A 19253-nucleotide genomic window follows, 5' to 3' on the forward strand; every position below is an offset into this window, starting at 1 on the left:
TCTAGGTAAAGAAAAGTAGGGGTAGGGTGCATTGCACTTTGAAGCCGGTTTCTGAGCACAGAGCTTACTGCCCTGGTCTGGTTGTGCCACCAGGCATTCATACATGGGGGCTGTGGCCTTGTCCTGAGGCCCTCGCGATGATTCTTACCCTGGCCTGTGCTATGACTTCTGTTGTGGACATTTGGGCTAGCTGCTTGCTGTCATGACTAGGTTTGGGTCTCGTTCAGGGACATGCATTTGGTGAAGTGAGATGTGGTTGCGTGAAGGCCACGTGCAATGTGTTTGGAAGGTTTGGGTGCTTCAGTGCTGCTCGCCTCTGAGGCTGTGGGCATGGACTTGGCCCTACAGCCCATCCAGGGGAGCACTGAGTGTCTGGGGGTGGGGGGACGTGCAATGTGTTTGGAAGGTTTGGGTGCTTCAGTGCTGCTCGCCTCTGAGGCTGTGGGCATGGACTTGGCCCTACAGCCCATCCAGGGGAGCACTGAGTGTCTGGTGGTGGTAGGTGCAGGACCACCTGCCACCACAAGGTTTGTGTCTCTCATGCGTTGAGAAGGAAATCATTGCTTAGTACAGGAGGGGGAACAGGGGCCTGCGGGAGGGACTCTGCTTCCGAGGGAGAGTCAGACTATGGGCAGCCCAGAGTTGTCAGTGTCCCTTTAACTACAAGGTAATGGACTTCCCACGCTCGGGCTGAGCTCTCCTCCTGCCTTTGCAGGAGCAGTAATGATTGTCAAGGTAGAGCTAATGAGACGTGCACATCTTTAAAGGATCATGGCTTTCAAGGCAAAATTAAAAGGAAAAAAAAAAGGAAGGTATGGGGGAAGGAGAGAAAGTCCAGCTGCACCAACTTGGCTAGTGAGGCATCCATCCATCTGTCCTGCCTGCTCCTCAACAGGATCATCCCTAAATGATGCTGAATCTCTTCGCTTGCTGCTGTAACTCCTGCTTGGCTGTAGGAGTCTCCTCGTCTCCCTGAGGCCCCCATGCCCCTCTGCAGGCTGCAGTCCCTGGGGCAAGGGATCAGGGCACTGTTGGGCATGTGAGAGCCGGGCAGGCAGCACCTTCTCTGGGCAGGCAGGGAGTCCAGCAGCTGCATGGCAGGAGGAAGGCATTCAAGGAGATAACGAACACAGAAGTGTCCTGCTGTGGGTCAGCTGAAGATGTGGGGATGGCAGTGCTGTTAATCCTGGCTGGCTCACCCCTCTCACCATCCCTTGCTCTCAGGTCTGAGATGCTGCACCTGGCACTTCCAGGTGCTGTCTGGATGATAAGAAGTTAATGATCCTCCCAAATGCCTGTCCCACAAGGGGAGGGAAGAGGTGGCTCTGGTGTTGGGAAATGCCCCATGGGCACTCCTGGAGACAGGAGGGGCTGTGTGGACCAGGCTGAGCCAGGATTTGGCCCTTTGGGAAGAGCTGGTGGGGGAGCTGGGATGTTGTGGGTGGTGCATGGTGTGACTGCCTGCACATACATTTCTTCCTGTTCTCACTATTTCAACTTCACAGATTGAATTGGTTCAGAGCAGCCAAACTAAATGAGGAGAGCAATGATCAGTCAAATGTTTCTTAAATACTGTCTCTTTAAGAGCTAAGTGCTTGGCTGGAACTTGAAGGCAGGTAATGAGGCTCTCTTCAGATCAGCTTGTGATGTGGAAACTGCTAGATTGACCAGGCTGCAACTGTAAGAACACTGTCACAGCCAGGGATGTTAAGGACTTCCCAAGCCCTGGCACTCAGTGCCAGCCTGCTGACACTTGTGGCTCCCTGCCACCTGCATCTGTCTTCACTCATCCTGCAAGGAGCAAAATACAGCTGGGACCTGCAGGGAGCAGCTTGCTTGCACAGAACTAGGGGGAGATGTGTGTTGGTCAGTGCTTTGGAGTCCAGTCCCAGTTTGCTCTGAGCATGCAGGTGAGAGCTTGGGGCGGAGGCAGCAGCCCACAGGACCCCTGTCCCTCCAAAGGATTTTCCTTGGGTTCCAGTTGCAAGCTGACAGATTTGTTCTGCTGCAAAAATCAGAGTAACTTCAAGCCTTGCAGTGGCTCCATGAGGTGGCTCTGTTTCTTAGCTTTGTCTCTAGTTGGTACAAGGAGAGAAAGAAAGTTATTATATTCTTCTAGGAGCCTGGTAAGGATGTGTTGGTAAGATTGGTCCTTCCTTTTAAGACACTGTCTTTCCCTCTTCACTGGGGAACCAGCAGTGCTTGTCTGCAGCAGGACTGCACCTTTAGAAAGCACTTTACTGAGCTGAGGTGTAGGTTTGCTGAAGGAAAAGTGGTCACTCAGGAGCAGCAAGGGAGAAGGGAGCAATGCTGGGAAAGATGGGATGTACCAAGTGTCTCTTCCCAGTCCCAAAACACTTCTCCTTTAATCTGGAACTGGGGAAAAATCTGGTCTCACTTGGCTCTTCTGCACAATGCTGCTCTTGCAAAACTTCTGTGCCCTTGCTACTTGTCATGCCCACATGACAGTGCCTCTCCATCCTGCTCTCCTCTGGGCCTCTCCTGGCTGGAGATGGGGACCCTCTGAGCTTTCTGCATTGTATCCAGGTTTTTTAGGCCTTCTGTTGTTAATTATTGAGATGTAATAATGTGATTAGTGCACTATTAAAAAAAATCGCTGATATGATTACCATGGATTTAATATCACATGATATATCATTACATTGTTACATGGTGACAGATGTAATTGAAATACACTTATTGGAGCCTGGGGTTGTGTTTCATTCAATCACAGCAGCACCTCCAGGGGGGCAGAGCAGAAGTGGCTAAAAAAAAAATAAAAAGCCATCAGGATTGAAAATTGTAATGAAAACAAAGAAACTTGCAGCCTGTTCAAGACTGGGGCAACTGCTGCTTTGGCTTCTCCATAGGAATTTAGAGAGGTGTAAGTCAGGAGTGCTGCTTTGTGGATCACCTGGAGGAGAGAGTTCAGACATGGTGAAATTGTCCGCTCAGGGGATGAGCAGGAGGACTTGTGTTATGGACCTGTGCTCAGAAGGCTATTTATCTTGCAGCATATGAGCCTGGGCACTATCGACATTGTACCACTGACCTGCCAGGCTCTCTTGGCTCCTTTTAAAAATGCAGGTGGACCCAAGGATGGTATCAGTTGTGCTGTGGGAAAGCCAGCCAGCTGCTTGCCACCTTCTGCCTAATTCTTCCTTTTTTGGAGCCAGGGATTACTCAGCTGCCTGCATTCAGCTTTGACCATGCCATGGAGTGCAGGGAGGCAGCAGGGAGCTGTCCTGCAGGACTGTGACCTGGGTCATGTTTCCTTCCATGTCAGTGAGAAGAGGTGACATCTGTCTCTGCCATGTTATCCTCAGGAGGATCTGCATGTGGGCTCTGGACAGCTGGGATGAGGAGAGAAGCAGCTATCATGTACCCTGTGCAGAGGCAGCCAGGAAAACTGGAGCCTGTGCAGGGGAAGAGACTCCCTGCTCCCTGTGCCCATGGGGCTAGAGAAACTTGCCTGCAGGAGAAGCACAAAGGTCCTACCTGCTGCTGGCACAAAACTGCTTCTGGTCCCTTTCAGCATGGTGAGAAGGTGGACAAGAAGCTAGTGGTAAACATGGAGGTGTCCTTTTCCTCCATCTACTCCCTTTCCAAGGAAACAACTGTCACCCACCCTCCTAGTCCCTGTCAGGGCAAGTAATAGTTCAGGATCTTGCCATGGGCAGTATGGGGCTGTGGCAAGACCTCACAGACACAGCATGACATGCTTAATATACATTAATTGCTGTGATCGTCACCAAGTGCCAAGTATTTCTCCTGTAAAGGGGGCTAGCAAGGAGATATGGCCTCCCAGAGTTGTTATTAGGACTCAGGTATGCCTGTCCCCAACCCTACTGTAGGTCCCAGGGTTATTTTGTCCCTGCGAGACAATGTGTAGGAGACTTTGAAACTGAGTGTGCTGTGTTTAGTCTCAACCTCATCTAAAACAAAGGATGAGGAATTTGTGGATGGAGTAAAGGCGACTTTTCCAACCAAGAGGGGAATGGCAGTGTGGTGAGCTTGAGACATCTGGATGTTTGCATAATGATGCACTGACATCTGTCCCTGCGTCCCTAGCTCGGCATTGACACGTTCAGCGTGGCCTCACCCCCTGCTCCAGTGTGTCTGTCCCAGGAGCTGGGTTACAAACCTTGCCAGTGCTTGAGGGGTAATTTCTATTTCAGGCTTTTTATTCTGTATCCTCCCTTCTAAGAATGCTTCCACCCCTTCTTTGTGGAGCCAGCACACCCCCCCTAGAAATTTTCAGCATTCCCATTATAAACCCTTGTTTTGCTGGGAGCTGTGGAAATTCATTTCCAGCTGGTGTGGGAGCGCTGTGGCTGGGAAGGCTCTGGCAAGCATCTTTCTTTTGAGGTTAAAAACATAATTTCAGTCTGACCTCTGAGTTTCAGAGCTTTTGTTGGTTTTCTCCACCCCCAGATGGTTTTTGTGTATGATTTTAAAATAGCCTTCTTCTCTTGGTTGAAGCTGGCTGATGCGTCTGCTTCTCATTTGAGGATTGTTGTGTTTTATTAATGCTGTTATTATTCCATTACTGTCATTGTGCTCTTTTATAGCAAATAGCTTAATTTAGTTGAGATACACAGATGCTGAGAGTTTAAGTGAAATCTTCAGCACTTGGTATGCTGGGCACTGAGCAGATACTCCCCAAGCACTTTGGTATAAACCTTTCACTTAAAAACAAATTGGCTGCTGGGGGAGCACTGGGTGGCAGGAGTTTGGGAGAGAGAAGTGGTGGGTTGTTCAGGACTCTAGGGAGGACCTCATAGTCAAATGTGACTATAGGTGCTTAGCAATAAAGCTCCCTCTGAGCATTTCACCCCCGAGTTGGGATGTGATGGGTCCTTCTTCCCTGTGGTTGTTGTAGGACAGAGGAAATTATATGACCATCAAAACCAAAAAGAATAATTTGGCTCCTGGAAAGCTGGACTGTGCTGTAAGGACATCCTGGGGTAGAGGAGAGGTGTTGAGAAATAACATTGGTGATTAGAGGGCTTAGGGGCCAAGGGTCCTGTTACAAATTACTTTGGTGCTTAAGCCTCCTGGAAGGCTTGCTCTGGAGTACCTTACCTATTTCTGAAATGTTACCACTTATTTTTGATAAATGTTCATCTGAAATGGATGCTTCTTGCTTGATGCCTCTGGGCATTCTTTAGTACTAGTGATAACAATTCCATATTGTCACTTACACCTAAACTTTCCCTCCCTCCATTCCCTAAAAATGACAAAGTTAAAGCCAGAACCTTGCTAGTGTCGTGTTATTTGTGCGCTTAACTCTTACTGCCTTGGCAAAACCTGCTGATCTTGTTACCACCAGTGCCAAAATTACTTTGTATGGGGCAGGAAGAAACAAGGGAGTAAAATTGAGCAAGTAGATGCCAAGCAGGTGGATATGGCAGTGTCAGCTCAAGTGAAGCCATCTTTTCCACAAAGACTTGCTGCCCCTTCTCTTCCCATGGCCAAGGGAGAGAGCACATCCCGTGGTTTGGGGATGGGTCAGGGAGGACAAATGCACTGGCCCACTCTGTCTGTCTCTAGAGTGCACTCATAATAGCTTGGGGGTCTGTGGGAAGTTGTTGGGAGCATTTTATCTCCCTGCTTTGAGGCAGCTTTGTGGCTTTATCTGGCTTTCAAGGCAACCAGGGTAGCTAAAAACATGCACGGGGCATCCTCTGCAGAGGAGGCCTGGTGCCCGCTGTTGCTAGAGATCTGCTTTACCACTTATGAGAAACGAGTTAACCTCCCTTTGATCTCAGTTCACGGCTAACCCTTTAACAAAGTCCGGGATGTGCGAGGAAATCAATACTCAAGGCATTGAATTTAACACCAGCCATCAACTCAAGCGTATCACACACACTGACTGACTCCCATTACAAGGAGCGGGCTGGTTTGAAGCTCGTTTGCCAGCTCTCTGGGGTGGTGCGGGGCGGCAGCGGGGAGGGCAGGCACGCTCGGCTTGCTGTCACTCCGGGGGGAGTGAGAGGGACCTGGCGCGCTTTGCCGCGTCCTCTCAATGAGCTCTGCCTCCTGGTGCCCCTTGCCTCTCTCCTTGCACCTCTGATTTGCAACCCTGGCAGCTGTTCCCCAACACAGAAGCAGGGAGCTTGGATGCAGTGTGCCGTCGCTGAATGCCTATTTGTGTACACATGTAATTGCTCTTTGCTGGAGAGGAGCTGTGGCAGGACTTGAGGCAGGGCAGGTTCTGCTGAGCTGGCCAAAAAAGGTACTGCAACTTGAAAATCTGAAAAATAAAATGCTGCAGGCAGGAAAGGTTGAGTGTCTAGTCAAGGAGGCAGCGGTGTTGTTTCTCCAGCTCCAACCCTCTCCTCAGAGATCTAATTAGATCAGTGGAAAGCTAATTGGGACACCTTGTTCCATATCAGCCACTCACTCTTTGCTGGCACTTTGGCAGGAGGCAGTGGGCAGGCTGCCTGGCACAGCTCTGTGGCTGGGAAAGCCAGCAGTCCATGAACCTCCTCATCACATTGCAGCCATCCAGCCCACTGCTGCAGACCAGCTCCCCCACAGGGGAACTTCTCACTTGCTCTTCTTGTTTCCATCAGCTGCAGCCTGAACTGAGACAGCACATGTAGGTTAGGGATGGGTTCATGGGGCAACTGAAGTGCCAAAAGCAGTGGGTGAGCATTACGTGACCCCGTAGCTCTGTTCTTGTGCTGGGACTGCATGAGGACTGAGCCTCTGCGACTCATGCTTGGTGACAGCTGTGTTGGGCATGTGCTTGTGGGACTTGTCTTTTCACAGGTAATTAGTGACAGAGCAAGAGGGAATGGCTTCAAGCTGAATAGTTCTATGATTCTGATCTCCTCTGTGATCTCAGCACCATAACACGGTGCAGGTTCTCTCTTCCCAGTCCAGGTAGCCAGTCCTGCCACTTGCTCCTGCCTGGCTGTAGCTGCTGCAGTTCTTCCCCCTCATACTTCCTTTAATAACTTTTTCTTAGGGTCTCACCACATCCTCCTCTCGGGTCCCTTTATTCTCTGCTTTCCTGACCTGTTTCCAGATCAATTCTCTTGCAGTGTGCTGTCTGGTTTCTCAGACCACCTCCTTCTGTTTGCTCTTTCATTGAAATCAGGGCCCCTCAATTTTGCCACCTGCTGCCCCACCAGGCCATGCTAGCTGGGCCTGCCTGCGTTGCCTGCTTGCCTGGTGTTTGCATCCATCAGAGCTCTTAGAGGCACCTCTGCTTTAACCTTCTCAGTCTTAACCCTGACCTGAGTCAACAGTCATGAGGAAGAGCTGCTGCTTAGATGATCCAGTGTAAACTCTACCTTTGATTAGACAGGTATCATCCCCAGGCACCGGCACGTCAGCAACTTGTTAACTTTCCTTGGTGTTGCCGTTCTGCAGCCATCAGAGCCTGTGATGCGGGCAAGGGACGTGGCTGCTGCCCTCCTAATCTTTATTGATCTTTTCCCTGATGCCTTGTCCATTGTATTCTCTTGCCTCTTTCTTGCTCTTCCAGTTTCCTCTCCTCTGAGTGGCTTTGCATCTTATGGGAGTGCTAGGAAACTCTGTTTTATTTTATTCTTGCAGAGCAGTAACACTCAGAGGCCCTGACAGCTCTCTTGGGTTGGTGCTGTGCCACTTGCAAAAGATTGAGTTTTGCTCCTGAGAGTCTGCTTTCTGGGAGGAGAAGGTAAGAGGGAGCAGGGAATGTCTTTCTGTGACACTCTGGTGTGTTCTATATGGGTCAGTTTCTCTTCATCGTGTCAGAGGTGAGTTTTGGAGTCTCAAATCTATCCCAAGAAGGCATCAGGGACATGAGTGTGGAAGGAGTTGTGGGATGTGAGCAGAGAGAGAGTTACGTGCAGTAAGATGTGCAGGCAAGTGAATAGAAGTGGTGAGAAGGTCCTGCAGGATCACCCTGTGATTTTTTTTTTCCCATCCCTTGGGCTGGGTTGAAATGTGAACCTGCTGGTCACCCAGCATCCTTCCCTCACTGCCAACCTGCAAGCACCTAACCTGGAAAATGCCAGGTGGCAAAAACCAGAGGGTTGAATTGTCTCACACCTGCAACGTGAACAGACATGCAGTTGTGTACCACCTCCACTCTGCTTTTCCCGTGGTAACCTGTCTGCGGGTCCCTGCCTTTGGCAGTTCCATCCTCCTCCTGTCTGGCATGTTTGGACACAGCAGCCAGACTGTCACCAAACTTGTCCTTTTCAAAAATGCGCTGAGCACCATGTGCTGAGACATGCTGTGCATGGTGCAAAGGAGCAGTATGTCTGCTCTGGACAAATGGCTTTCTTTTGCACTGGAAAAACTGGAGTCAAAATGTCATGTCGGTGTTCCGCATGGAAATAGATTGTTTGCTTCCAGGGAGAGGCATTTATGTCACTGGGTTTTACTTTGTGGTTCCTGAGCAGAACTGTTTCCACACACTGAAATGAGCCAATATTTTGGCTTTTCCATCCTGGTTTAGGATGAAAGGCAGTGTCGGAGCATAGGTGTTTCAGTGGGGTGGATGTGGTTTCCCAGCCCTTTAAAGCAAGAGCATGTTCCCTGCCAGGGACCAAGGATGAGTCCCAGCGATGTGCCGCCTCTGCTTCCAGCGTGTTTGATCCAGCCTGGCTCTTTCAAGGTGTGTGGAAATGAGCTACAATCTCATCATTCCTGCAGAGGCTTCTCACAGGAGATAGCAGAAGGGTCACAGTGCCTCTGGAAATCTCCCTTCAGGCGATGTGCCGTCGCATTTCACAGCAGACAGACAGAATAACCTTTAGGGCATGGTAAGAGGCAGTGTTTTGAACTCCAAGCTGGGGAGCTCAGGAGCTCATTTCTCTGGCACATCATCTGTGTCCCTGCCACTTCCTGCATCCCCCTGAAATACCTTTTTCCTAATCCATCACTTCCTTAGCTAAAAATTAATTTTAAAAAAAGCTGGGAAGTCAGTCTCCTCTGTGGTAGCCACACAGAAACCAACCTCCCCTACAGGAATGCACCCAGCCCCTCTGCCCTGGCCAGTTTTACCTTAATTTGAACCACTTTGAGCCTGGCTGGAGGTGGGGGCCAGCCCCACCAAGCCAGCTCCCGGCAGCAGTCTGGCTCCCCTGCCCTCTCTTGTCTTTTCTACATCGCAGGCTCCCTATGGAGGTGTAGTACTTGGGTTCTGAGCTGCTTTTTTCCCCCCAGATTTATCTGGCATGGTTGTGGGGAGTTGAGCGGGTACGTGCAGGCTGGCACAGGCTGCCTTTGTGGACCAGAGGCTCCCAAGGCAGCTCCACACCGGCTGTGTGGCACTGGGAGGAAAGCACTGGCTCTCCCTCCTCCCCTCTCAGGAGTAAATAATGGTACTTTTTATTTAGCTATTATTTCCCGGTGGCAGATATCTCCTCAGCTGTCTGTTTAACTATCTTTATCTCACCCTCCTTCTCTGTTTGATATAGTTATAGATAAACAGATAGCTACCTTAGTAAATAACATGTTTTTAAGAGACCAGTGGTATGGTTAACATAGTGCAGCAGCTGTTGATTTGTCTTTCACTGTTGTTGTTTTTTTTTTTCTTAAGGAAATGCTTTAAATAAGGGATACTTCATCTATTAAAAAAAAAATACACTTGTAGCAGCTGCTAAGCCCATCCATAAGCCTGCTTTAGGTTGTATTTGTGATGGGACTGACAGTGCATGGAGGAGCCTGATTATACACAATTCCATTTTAGCAAGCCCTGCGATGTAATTTCACAGGGCGATCAGTGTTTGAATGTAATAGCAGCCTGTGCTAAGGTGTCAGAATATTAAAGGCGCTAATGGAAAAGCTCCCTGGTACACAAGGGGGACAGCATTACAGGAGACGTCGCAGATGGCTGGGCACTAAACTAATGGGGCAGGATCCAAGAAGGGAAAAAAAACCTAGAGAAGGGAGAGCTCACGGGAGCATGGGCACCTGCTTCCCTCTCACACGGAAATTAAACAGCAAGCAAGGGAGAGTCGAGCATGTGTGTGTGTGTAAAAATAGAAATTGAAGGGGGAAGAGACCCCCTTTGGAAGGGTTTGAAGGTTTTCACAGCAAGGCTGGTGTTGGCTTTGCTTGAGAAAGACATGGGGTTAGATTAAAGAGGTGTGTGTCTGGGGGACTCTGGGGCATGTCTCAGAAGAAGGGGGTGGTTGGTGGGTGCTGTTGCTTATCCTCATGTAGTGTGACAAAACTGCAGCTCTCTTAGGTGGTTGTTAATCTGTCTAGATACAAAGAGGGTGAGGCATGTCCACCTCGCTGCTGCCCTGACTGCTCAGCAGCAGCATGGCAGATCTGCTGGGGCCCCAGCATGCCTTCTGCTGTCCTCCTGTATGCAAGGGTTGTCAGTGGGTCTGATTTCAGGGCAGTGCCAACATTTCCACGTTTTCCAGCATCACTGGAAGCATCTTCCCTTCCCCCTGGCCCCCCAGTTTCCCCAGGAACAGCCAGAATCAGGTTGGTCCATTCCTGTCTGTGCAGAGAGGTAACTGTGGCTGCAGTGAATCATCCATGAAGTGTGTTTGCAGGTTTTCCTTGGTGTCATATCCATCTTTCCCACTCTGTCGTCCATGGTGCTGTGGTGAGGAAAGGCTTAGTGTCGCTTTCCTGCTTGAATTGGCTCCAAAGGGGCTTGGGTGGTCTGCAGGGGGGTGGTACCACAGGACATGAGCCTGTCCTTCCCAGGGCTGGAAGGGTAATTGGGAGTTGCTCATGTATTTAGTGTTGGGAACTGCTGGCATACATCAGCATTACCCAGCCTGGGTCTTGGTCACCCTGTGGTGCAGCCATAAATGCCAGGACACTGTGAGAAGGCAGCCCTATTCAAAAAGATCTGATCTGTGCCTCAGGGCAGGGCCAGTTATCCTGGACTAGGAAAGGCACTGAGCGTGTGTCTTCCAGCCCCTTGTCTCCACAGCAGCCCCTGAGTTCCCACTGCAAAGCTCTGCTCAGCTGCCTGGCCCCAAGCCCAGAGTCCTGCCAGCAGCCCCCATCCTTGAGCTGCTTTCTTGATGGTTTATGGCTCTGCTTTTCCCCTCTCCTGGACCAGTGCTGGCATGTACACACCCCAGCTCTATTTTCCAGCTGACCAGGGACTCAGACCCATAGCTTTGTTTTGCTTGTGACCAAACCCAGAGCTTGGTCCTGGCTCTCCATGGCATTAACCTAATGTGTTGCCAGCCACAGAGCACACAGCAGTCAAGAACATTTTATCCAGGATAATCCCTAGTCTGGGAGCAAGGCAGAGACTGTTCTTGTTCAAACACAGGGAAATGTGAAGCCTAAACCACTTGGCACTTTGACACTCTGGAGTCAGGCACACCAGGGTTTTTCTCTTGCAGCCTGAGGCAGGGCACCTGCTAATCCTGCATGGCAGCAGGGCCACCTCCCCACTGCCCAGCAGGGCTGCAGAGTCCAAATGCACCCTGTAGAGGAGTTGTAGATGGCTGCAAGGCCCATCCCACCCCTCCTGAAATTAAGAGGAGTTTTGGCAGTGAATTTGCATGGCTATGGCTGAGTTGGGATATTGCTGAGACTTGGGCAGAGTGAGGCTTGGCTTGTGTCTGGATGGGGAAAAAAGGCCAGTCATAATTGCATGCCTCAGTTTCCCCTTTGCAGTGCTGCTGTGGTCAAAGATTGGATAGCATGGAGTGCTTATTTTGCTAAGGAGAAAGCACATGCAGTTATGCTGCATTCTCCATGTCTTCTGTAGCACCTTGCTGTCTTCCCTGAGCCTTGACCTCTCCTTCTCTCATGGGCTGTGGAGGCACCTTGCCCCTGTAAAACACTTCCCAAAGGGTGGCAGAGCCAGGCAGCTCCTGTGTGCCCTGCATTCGCCTTTCAAAAATTAGGTTGTTCATCTTTTTATTTGTTTTTTAAAGATGTTTCTCTTTTAAGAAGCACCTTTGCAAATGGACTAAAGTGGACACCAGCTGGGCTTGCCAAAGGTTGCTCAGCAAGGCCAGGTAGGACTGGCAGAGTGGCTTGTGTGCCAAGAGCTCCCTGCTCCTTCAGGATATGGGAGAAGCTGTCTGTGAGGCTCTGTTCTCTGAAAAACCTTTGCACACCATTGTGAGAAGAGGGCAGAGCAGCAGGCAGGGTCCCAGCAGCTTTTCAGCAACATGGGACGATTGTGTCCAGATCTCATCCTCCCACTGCAGGGTGCTGGCAATGACAGGAATTTCCAAGGGCAGCACCTGCTTCAACCTGAGTGGGGCCAGACCCATTTGTGGGGTCCCCACATTTGGTGTGTCAGCCCCTCTCCTTCTCCCCGCAGCTCTCAGAGGGCTTTGTGCTCCAGAGAGGGACATTCCCTGGGAAAGGGCACTGCTTGGATCTTCTGCTGTGTCCTCCCATGTCCAAACCCCAGCCAAACCATTTCCTGCTCAGTGGCACTGCAGTTTTATTTGGCAGAGGACAAATGCCCTCCATTCTTATCACCCCGTCTCCTTAATTATTAGCACAGATGTTTAACCAAGGCTTTGGTGGGTCCCACATCGGGCAGAAGTTATTTTTGTGCACCCGGTACCACTCGTGAATGTTCAGGAAGCTCAGTGCACCAAGAAAAAGTAATTAAACATGAATGGTGTTAGTGCTGTACCTGGTCAGGCTGGAGGCCTCTCTTGCCGCTGCGTTTGTAAAAATTAAATGCCTCTTATTAGCAGCACAGCAGAGACCTGTAATACGCGTGGACAGAAAGGCAGGGATGGATAGAGTTGGTGTCAGGGCAGCAATTGCTTATCATGCCTTATCTGGGAATATGAAACTGTATTGCATGACATCCAGAGGCAGGCTGAATAGATATGCCAATTCATCTCGAGCCTGGGCTTTGACAAGCTAGACTGCCCTTGTTGAAAGGCATCAGTCAAACGAGCTGCTGGCTGCTTTTCCCTTTCTTATACTTTCCCTCGCTCCCGCGCTCCCTCTCCTTCTCTTGCCACCTCCCCTCCCTCCGCCTCCTTTTTCTAAGCTTTTTCCACACAAAATTGAAAAGCTTTGGAAATAATAATAATATAAGCCCCCCAAACTAATACCGTTTTAAGTACACACCCCCCCTCCCCAAATGAGATTGATAAGGAACCCCAGTGTATGAAAGCATGTTTAGATAACATTGAGAATATTATAGTGAGTGAGAGAAAGTAGGGGGAAAAGCTTCCTGCAGCGTCTAAGCTGGGAAAGGCGACGGCACCCTGGCTAATACGAGTGTTTAATATTTGATGTGTTGGGATAAAGCAGGATCACCTTCGAATTGAATTGAGTGTCAGAATGAGAATCTATTACTGAAATTCTTGTGTGATTTGACAGCAAAGCAGACGATGTTATTCTTCACTAGTTACCGCAATCTTCTCCCCTACATCACTTAAATATTTTTTTCTTTGCTTGAGTAAACACACATTATCCTTTTTTTTTCCACCCCCGTTTCCTTTTTTCTCTCCCTCTTTTGTACTTTTTTTTTTCCCCTTAAATCTAACCTGCCTTTTGCAGGGCTGATGGAGTAGATTGTTATTTCTTTATTTGTCCTATTAAATGGAATTCCTGATAGTTTAATCCTGCTTTTGTAAGTGATTTAAAAATACTTGAAAAGCTGTGAATGTGGCAGCACTTCTGACTAAAATGCTTAAAAGGGACATGTTTCACCTGGGTTTAGCTCCTGCCTCCTGACAGCCAGTGAGGGCAGTCAGCTCCAGTGCTGCCAGGGCTGAGCTACCCCAGGCTCCATGCCCCCCATCCTGGGGCTTGGCAAGCTGCTTATTCATTACCTGCCCCTTTAACTGTTCTCAGCCCCGATCCAACAGCCTTGCTAGTAAATGACTAGCAGTGGGATCACACTCTCAGTGGGGTTCAGTTCTCCGTGTGTCATGCTGGTAAGTTTGCGTGGCAAGAAATCCCAGCAAAAAATGTCCACCTCCTGGCCCTGAGGTGGCGTGCAATTAAAATGAGATTTCAAGGGACCACCCTGGGGTCCCCAGTGTCCCAGGTGCCATTTGGGGATGGCTTCCGAGACACCCCCAGCCCCAAAACCTTATGGTTACTGTATGATGCTGAAAACATTTGAAGCTGTGTTTAAAAGCCCACTTAGTTGTAGACATTACTCCTTTTTTCTTCCCACCATAGAAAGTAATATAAAACCTTGACACCTCATCATGACAGCAGTGGAATGAGGGGCATTAGAGGGAGATGTTTATTTTGGGTGGACACGGTGCACAGCTGACATGACACAGGTACAAAGATGCTTTTGCTGTCATGGAGTCATTTTCTCCATTGCGAAAATGTCAGGGGGCTCAGCTCCGACCAGCAGGCTGCTGTGCTCAGCCTGATCCTGGGGGAGCACAGCCAGCATCCACCACTTGCTGAAGCTGAGGGCAGCTGGGGAGGTCTCTTGGATGCTTTCTTTCTGGTTTAAAACATATTTTTCTTAGGTATCTTTTTGAAATTCTTAATGGAAACTTTCAGAAAAAAACACCATTTATTTTTAAATTCCTTAGTACTTACCCTTCAGCCTCTATTCAAACCACTGAGCCCCTTTCCTTCTGGGAGGATTTTTTTCAATAAGGAAATATTTTCTCCCTGCCTGGAAGTGTCTATATTAATATTAAAATTAAAATTAGCAGGTGAAACATTTAAAACCTCTTGATGGACTTGAAAACCTACAGGGTTGCTGGGCTGGGCTGGGCAGGACAGGAGGCTCTATGCCAGTCTTGGCAGTTCTTACTGCCATGGTTTGTGGACACACTTGTGCTTTTGCAAAGCATAGAGCTCCTCTTCCCTCCTGCCCTCAGCTGAAGCATCCAGGGTGGTGCAGTGCCAGCAGTTGTGGCAGAGGGGCTGGGGGCTGTCCGGGCAGGTCACAGCATCAGCACATGTAGAAGGGATGGGACTGGCACTGTCAGCATGGGCTTATTGCCCTAGCAGAGCTCCAGCAGCTCCATGAGGACCAGCCTGATCCCTCCCAGGAGCATACAAGAAGGATTTGTGGGGCTCCTTATGTAAGTGAGCATCCTGACCTCTGACAGGTGCCCTGTTTGCATGATGCAGGACGTTAAATCTTGCCTTAATGTGACTGTCGAACACCAGTTTTTGTGAAGTGTGCCAGGCACTTCCCCATAAATAAATGATGGAGCATTATTCAGTCCACTTAGATCAATACATCAGCTTGACAAGTTCCAGTTCTGGGAATTTTCTGACCCCCTGGAATGTATTCTCTGCAGCTGTGCTGCTTATAAGCCCTGATGTATAACCCAAGTGAGTTCCAGAGGTTGAGACATCAGGACCTAGTTGTGTTGGTGCTGCTGCCTTTCTGTCCCTGTGGCAAACTCAGTGTTAAACTGGGCGGCATTTTTACAAGAACTAGGCAAATCCTGTGTTCTTTCCCCTGCAAGCAATGTCATGACACTGCCCCTCATTGCTGGTGTGCCCTCCATGCACTCCTGTCCCAGCACAGAGGACCGTTTTTGGCCCCCAGTGCTACTAGAAGTGCTCCATGGAGCTCTTGTTTCAGGCTCTTTGTAAATGGAGTCAGATGCATCATGGCCACCAGGAAGTTTTGTGACCCAGTGCAACAGGAGGATGGTTTCAAACCCTTTTTTCTATCTGTGGTGCTGGCTCTATGCATGGAAACACAGTATGTTCCTAATCTCCTGCTGCTGGTAACTCACATTTATCACAGGAGTATCTGCTTACCTTTGATTCGAGGTCCCCACATCAGGGACCCAGAGTGGTATTTGTCTGTGAACTGCTGCGTATGCCTATGGGATTGTATAAGTAAATAAATATAATTAATAATCATCTGGCTTCAGATCAGCATTGGCAGGGAGGTAAATGTAGCCTTCATAGAATTACAAACAAAATCATGAAGAAAGGGAGACTCTTCTAGGAGCTGGTATGAATGGAAATAATTATGTTCAAGCTGCTTGAAAATTATTTTGCAAACATAATTTAGATGCTTTTTAGCAGATCACAGGCATTGAATTTATCTCTAAATCAGAATTTTGACCAAAACAGTTTAGTAATAGCTTTCTTAAAAGATGCCAGCAGTTGCTATCAATTGAAATGCAGATGTAAATGAGACCTGGACAGGTCTCGGGGAGAAACTTGATAAATTTCAACAAGGGCAAGTGTAGAGTCTTGCGTCTGGGGAAGAACAACCCCATATGCCAGTACAGGCTGGGGGCTGACCTGCTGGAGAGCAGTGTAGGAGAAAGGGACCTGGGTGTCCAGGTGGACAGGAGGATGACCATGAGCCAGCAATGTGCCCTTGTGGCCAAGAAGGCCAATGGCATCCTGGGGTGTATTAGAAAGAGTCTCCCTTATGAGGAAAGGCTGAGGAAGCTGGGTCTCTTTAGCTTGGAGAAGAGGAGACTGAGGGATGACCTCATCAATGTTTACAAATATGTTAAGGGCAAGTGTCAGGAGGATGGAGCCAGGCTTTTTTCAGTGATGTCTAGTGATAGGACAAGGGGCAATGGGTGCAAACCGGAACATCGGAGGTTCCATGTAAACATCAGAAAAAGCTTCTTCCCTGTGAGAGTGACAGAGCCCTGGAACAGGCTGCCCAGAGAGGTTGTGGAGTCTCCTTCGCTGGAGACATTCCAAACCCACCTGGACACGTTCCTGTGTGATGTGCTCCAGGTGATCCTGCTCTGGCAGGGGGGTTGGACTAGATGATCTTTTGAGGTCCCTTCCAACCCCTAAGATTCTGTGAAAAGAAAATGCTGTGAGGTCCTGGCCATGCTTCAGTGTCTGAGCTAGAAAGGAGCAACAGTCCCTGCAACACCAGGACTGAACCAGAGGGAAGAACAAATTTGTGTCATTTCCTGGCAAAAAGGATTTCATGGCATTTTTTTAAATCCTCTGACTTCTGAGTCAACCAGAGGCATCTCAGACTTTCTCATGGTTTGCTGTAGGGACAAATGCTGAAGGAGCAAGGGTCTGCACCACTGCCAGCAGCTGTGCAGGGCTGGAGAAGTGATGGAGCTGGTAGGAGGGTGGCTGTGGTTGACACTGGTGCCCTGGTGGTTTTAGTGACCCCATGGCAGGCCAGGGGCTAAAGACCCCCCCACAAGGCGGGACCCCATGGCAGGCCAGTGGCTACAGCCACCCCAGCAGGCTGGGGAACCCTCTGTCCTGGAGCCTCCAGCACTTTCTGCCTTGCTTTTAACAGTCAGAAGAAGAACTTGCCTGTTTAAAGATTAAATGTTGTCTTTAAATATTAAACAGCAAAGCTCTTTGCTTTTGATTGTGTGGCTGCTGCCAGCAGGCGACTCAGAATTGCCAATTTTAATTAAAAACTTTTATTTTCCAACACAGCCCAGCAATGGCTCCTCCTCCCAGCCTGAGCTGGCTGGCCTGTCCTCTGGCCTGCCTCCATCTCTGCCTGCATTTCCCTCTGCCTGCAGCAAAGTGGCCGTCCCTGCCAGCCCCGAAGTGTGAGCAGCCTCATCTGGGACTGATCAATGCCCCTGGCACTTCCTTCCAAAACCCCAGGAAAAACAATTAAAACCCGATCGATCCTGCAGGCAGCTTTGAATATGCATAAGTGCACACTTGACCTTCAGTGGTCAGGCCAACTTCCACCCCAGCTGCTTAGCTAGTTTGCTCAGGTATTGCTGCTGTACCCAATGACCTTGGTTAGAGAAGCAAAATGCGATGCAGAGATGGGCCTGGTGCTGATCCCAGACCAGGGAACATGCTGCTGGGTCCCTGCTGCTGCTGCAGAGCTGGAAGAGGCAAGCTGGGGTTGGCACTAGTGCCCAGTTGCCAGGAGTTTTCCAGAGCTGTCCCTGTGGCTTTCCCAGGATCTTGCCAATTCTGCTGTGCTCCGTCAGTTGCTTCTGGCTGGGATCCAAGGGATGTGTCTGGGCTGGGAAGGCAGCCTGCAGTACAGCTCAGAGCCTGCCTCAGTGCAGGAATAGCCTGTGGTCCCATGCATCCTCCCTCCAAAGCTTGCAGGGGCACCCTTTCCCCAGGGATGCCCCCCACTGCCCGTGACCCTGGGCCTGGCAGACCTGGTACTGAGCACGGGGACCTTCCTGCACTGCGCCTGGGCTTGCCAGAAGAGGGAGCCACACGCGGAGCTGCTGTCCCCATGAGCCAGGGCCACCCGGCAGATGAGTGGCAGGGTCCCATCCTGAACCTCAGCCCCCAGCTCTCTCCTGCCCCACAGCCAGCCAGCTGACATCCTGGCCACGCTGATGGAGATACCACAGCATGTTTGTTGAAGGGAAAGGAAACCTCCCTATTGTGTACACAAAGTGTAATTTCAGTGAATTATGCACAGACTTAATTAGGACTTTTAATTGCTAATCATCTCCCAACAGGATTAGCAATGCTGTCTATTAATTATCTGTGGAGCCCTCTGTTTTGCTAAGGCAGGAGTAACAAAGCAGCATGAATGGTTGTGTAGGCCAGTAATAAATTAACTACCCCAAGCCCCATAGCTCCCAAGGGGCTGCTGGTGCTGGGCACAGCAGCAGGTAGCAGGGGTAGAGGAACTGGCAGCAGGTCCCCATGGCAGGCAGGTGGGTGGTGGGCTGGTGGGGGGATGCCACTCAGCTCCACTGGCCCACTTGGGCCCCGTTCTGGCTTCAGAGAGCATCTCCCCTGGTGTCTCCAGCCCACGGATGGCATCAGCGATGCCCTGTCGCACCATGGCTGCAGTTAGCCATGATCCCCACTGCAGGAGGGAGATAGGGGCTGCTGGATTGACCTGATCTCATCTGGGGACAATGGCCCTCACGGCAGCAGAGATAGCGCTGGCGTGAGCAACGCTAAGCCCACGCGCCCTTCTTAGTGCTCACAATGCGGCACTGAGCTTAATTCCTCGAGATGAAGAAGATACGTGGCTGTCAGGCTGTAATTACAGCCATGTGTGTGACACAGAGGCCTGGCTGCTTTCATGTTTGCGTTGTCCAGTGGGTTTTTGTGCTGCTCCAGGTATCTTGGCTGCTTGGGCTTCTGCTGAAAGCCCTGCCATGGCATGCGATAGGGATGGAGCAGGCTCCCTCCAGCTGGGCTGTGGGCTCTGTGCACTGGGGTGATGAGAGCTGGCTCCTATTGGGGTGTTTTCCAGGGGTGGAGAGCAACTGGGGATGGAAAGGAGAGAGGAGGCTGGGAGGGCTGTGGTTGCCAGAGAAGGGGGCTGCTGGCAAGGCCAGCCTGGGCATATGCATCCCTTTCCAAACATCCCTGACTCCTGTTGCCCACCCTATCCTTGGGGAAGCAGGAAAGGGCACGTGGTATTGGAGCAAAGCAGAGACATGAAGTCTGAG

The 19253-nt window shown here is 50.1% G+C and overlaps 1 protein-coding gene across 1 annotated transcript in view; it reads left to right on the forward strand.

Moving 5' to 3' along the window:
* The window catches only part of ERI3 (ERI1 exoribonuclease family member 3), a 127319-nt gene that overhangs the window by 66582 nt on the left and 41484 nt on the right, over positions 1–19253 (forward strand). The gene's annotated exons all lie outside the window — the stretch shown is intronic.

The sequence above is a fragment of the Chaetura pelagica genome, unplaced genomic scaffold (assembly GCF_000747805.2).
Source record: "Chaetura pelagica isolate M959 unplaced genomic scaffold, ChaPel_1.0 scaffold69, whole genome shotgun sequence".
NCBI lineage: Eukaryota > Metazoa > Chordata > Aves > Apodiformes > Apodidae > Chaetura > Chaetura pelagica.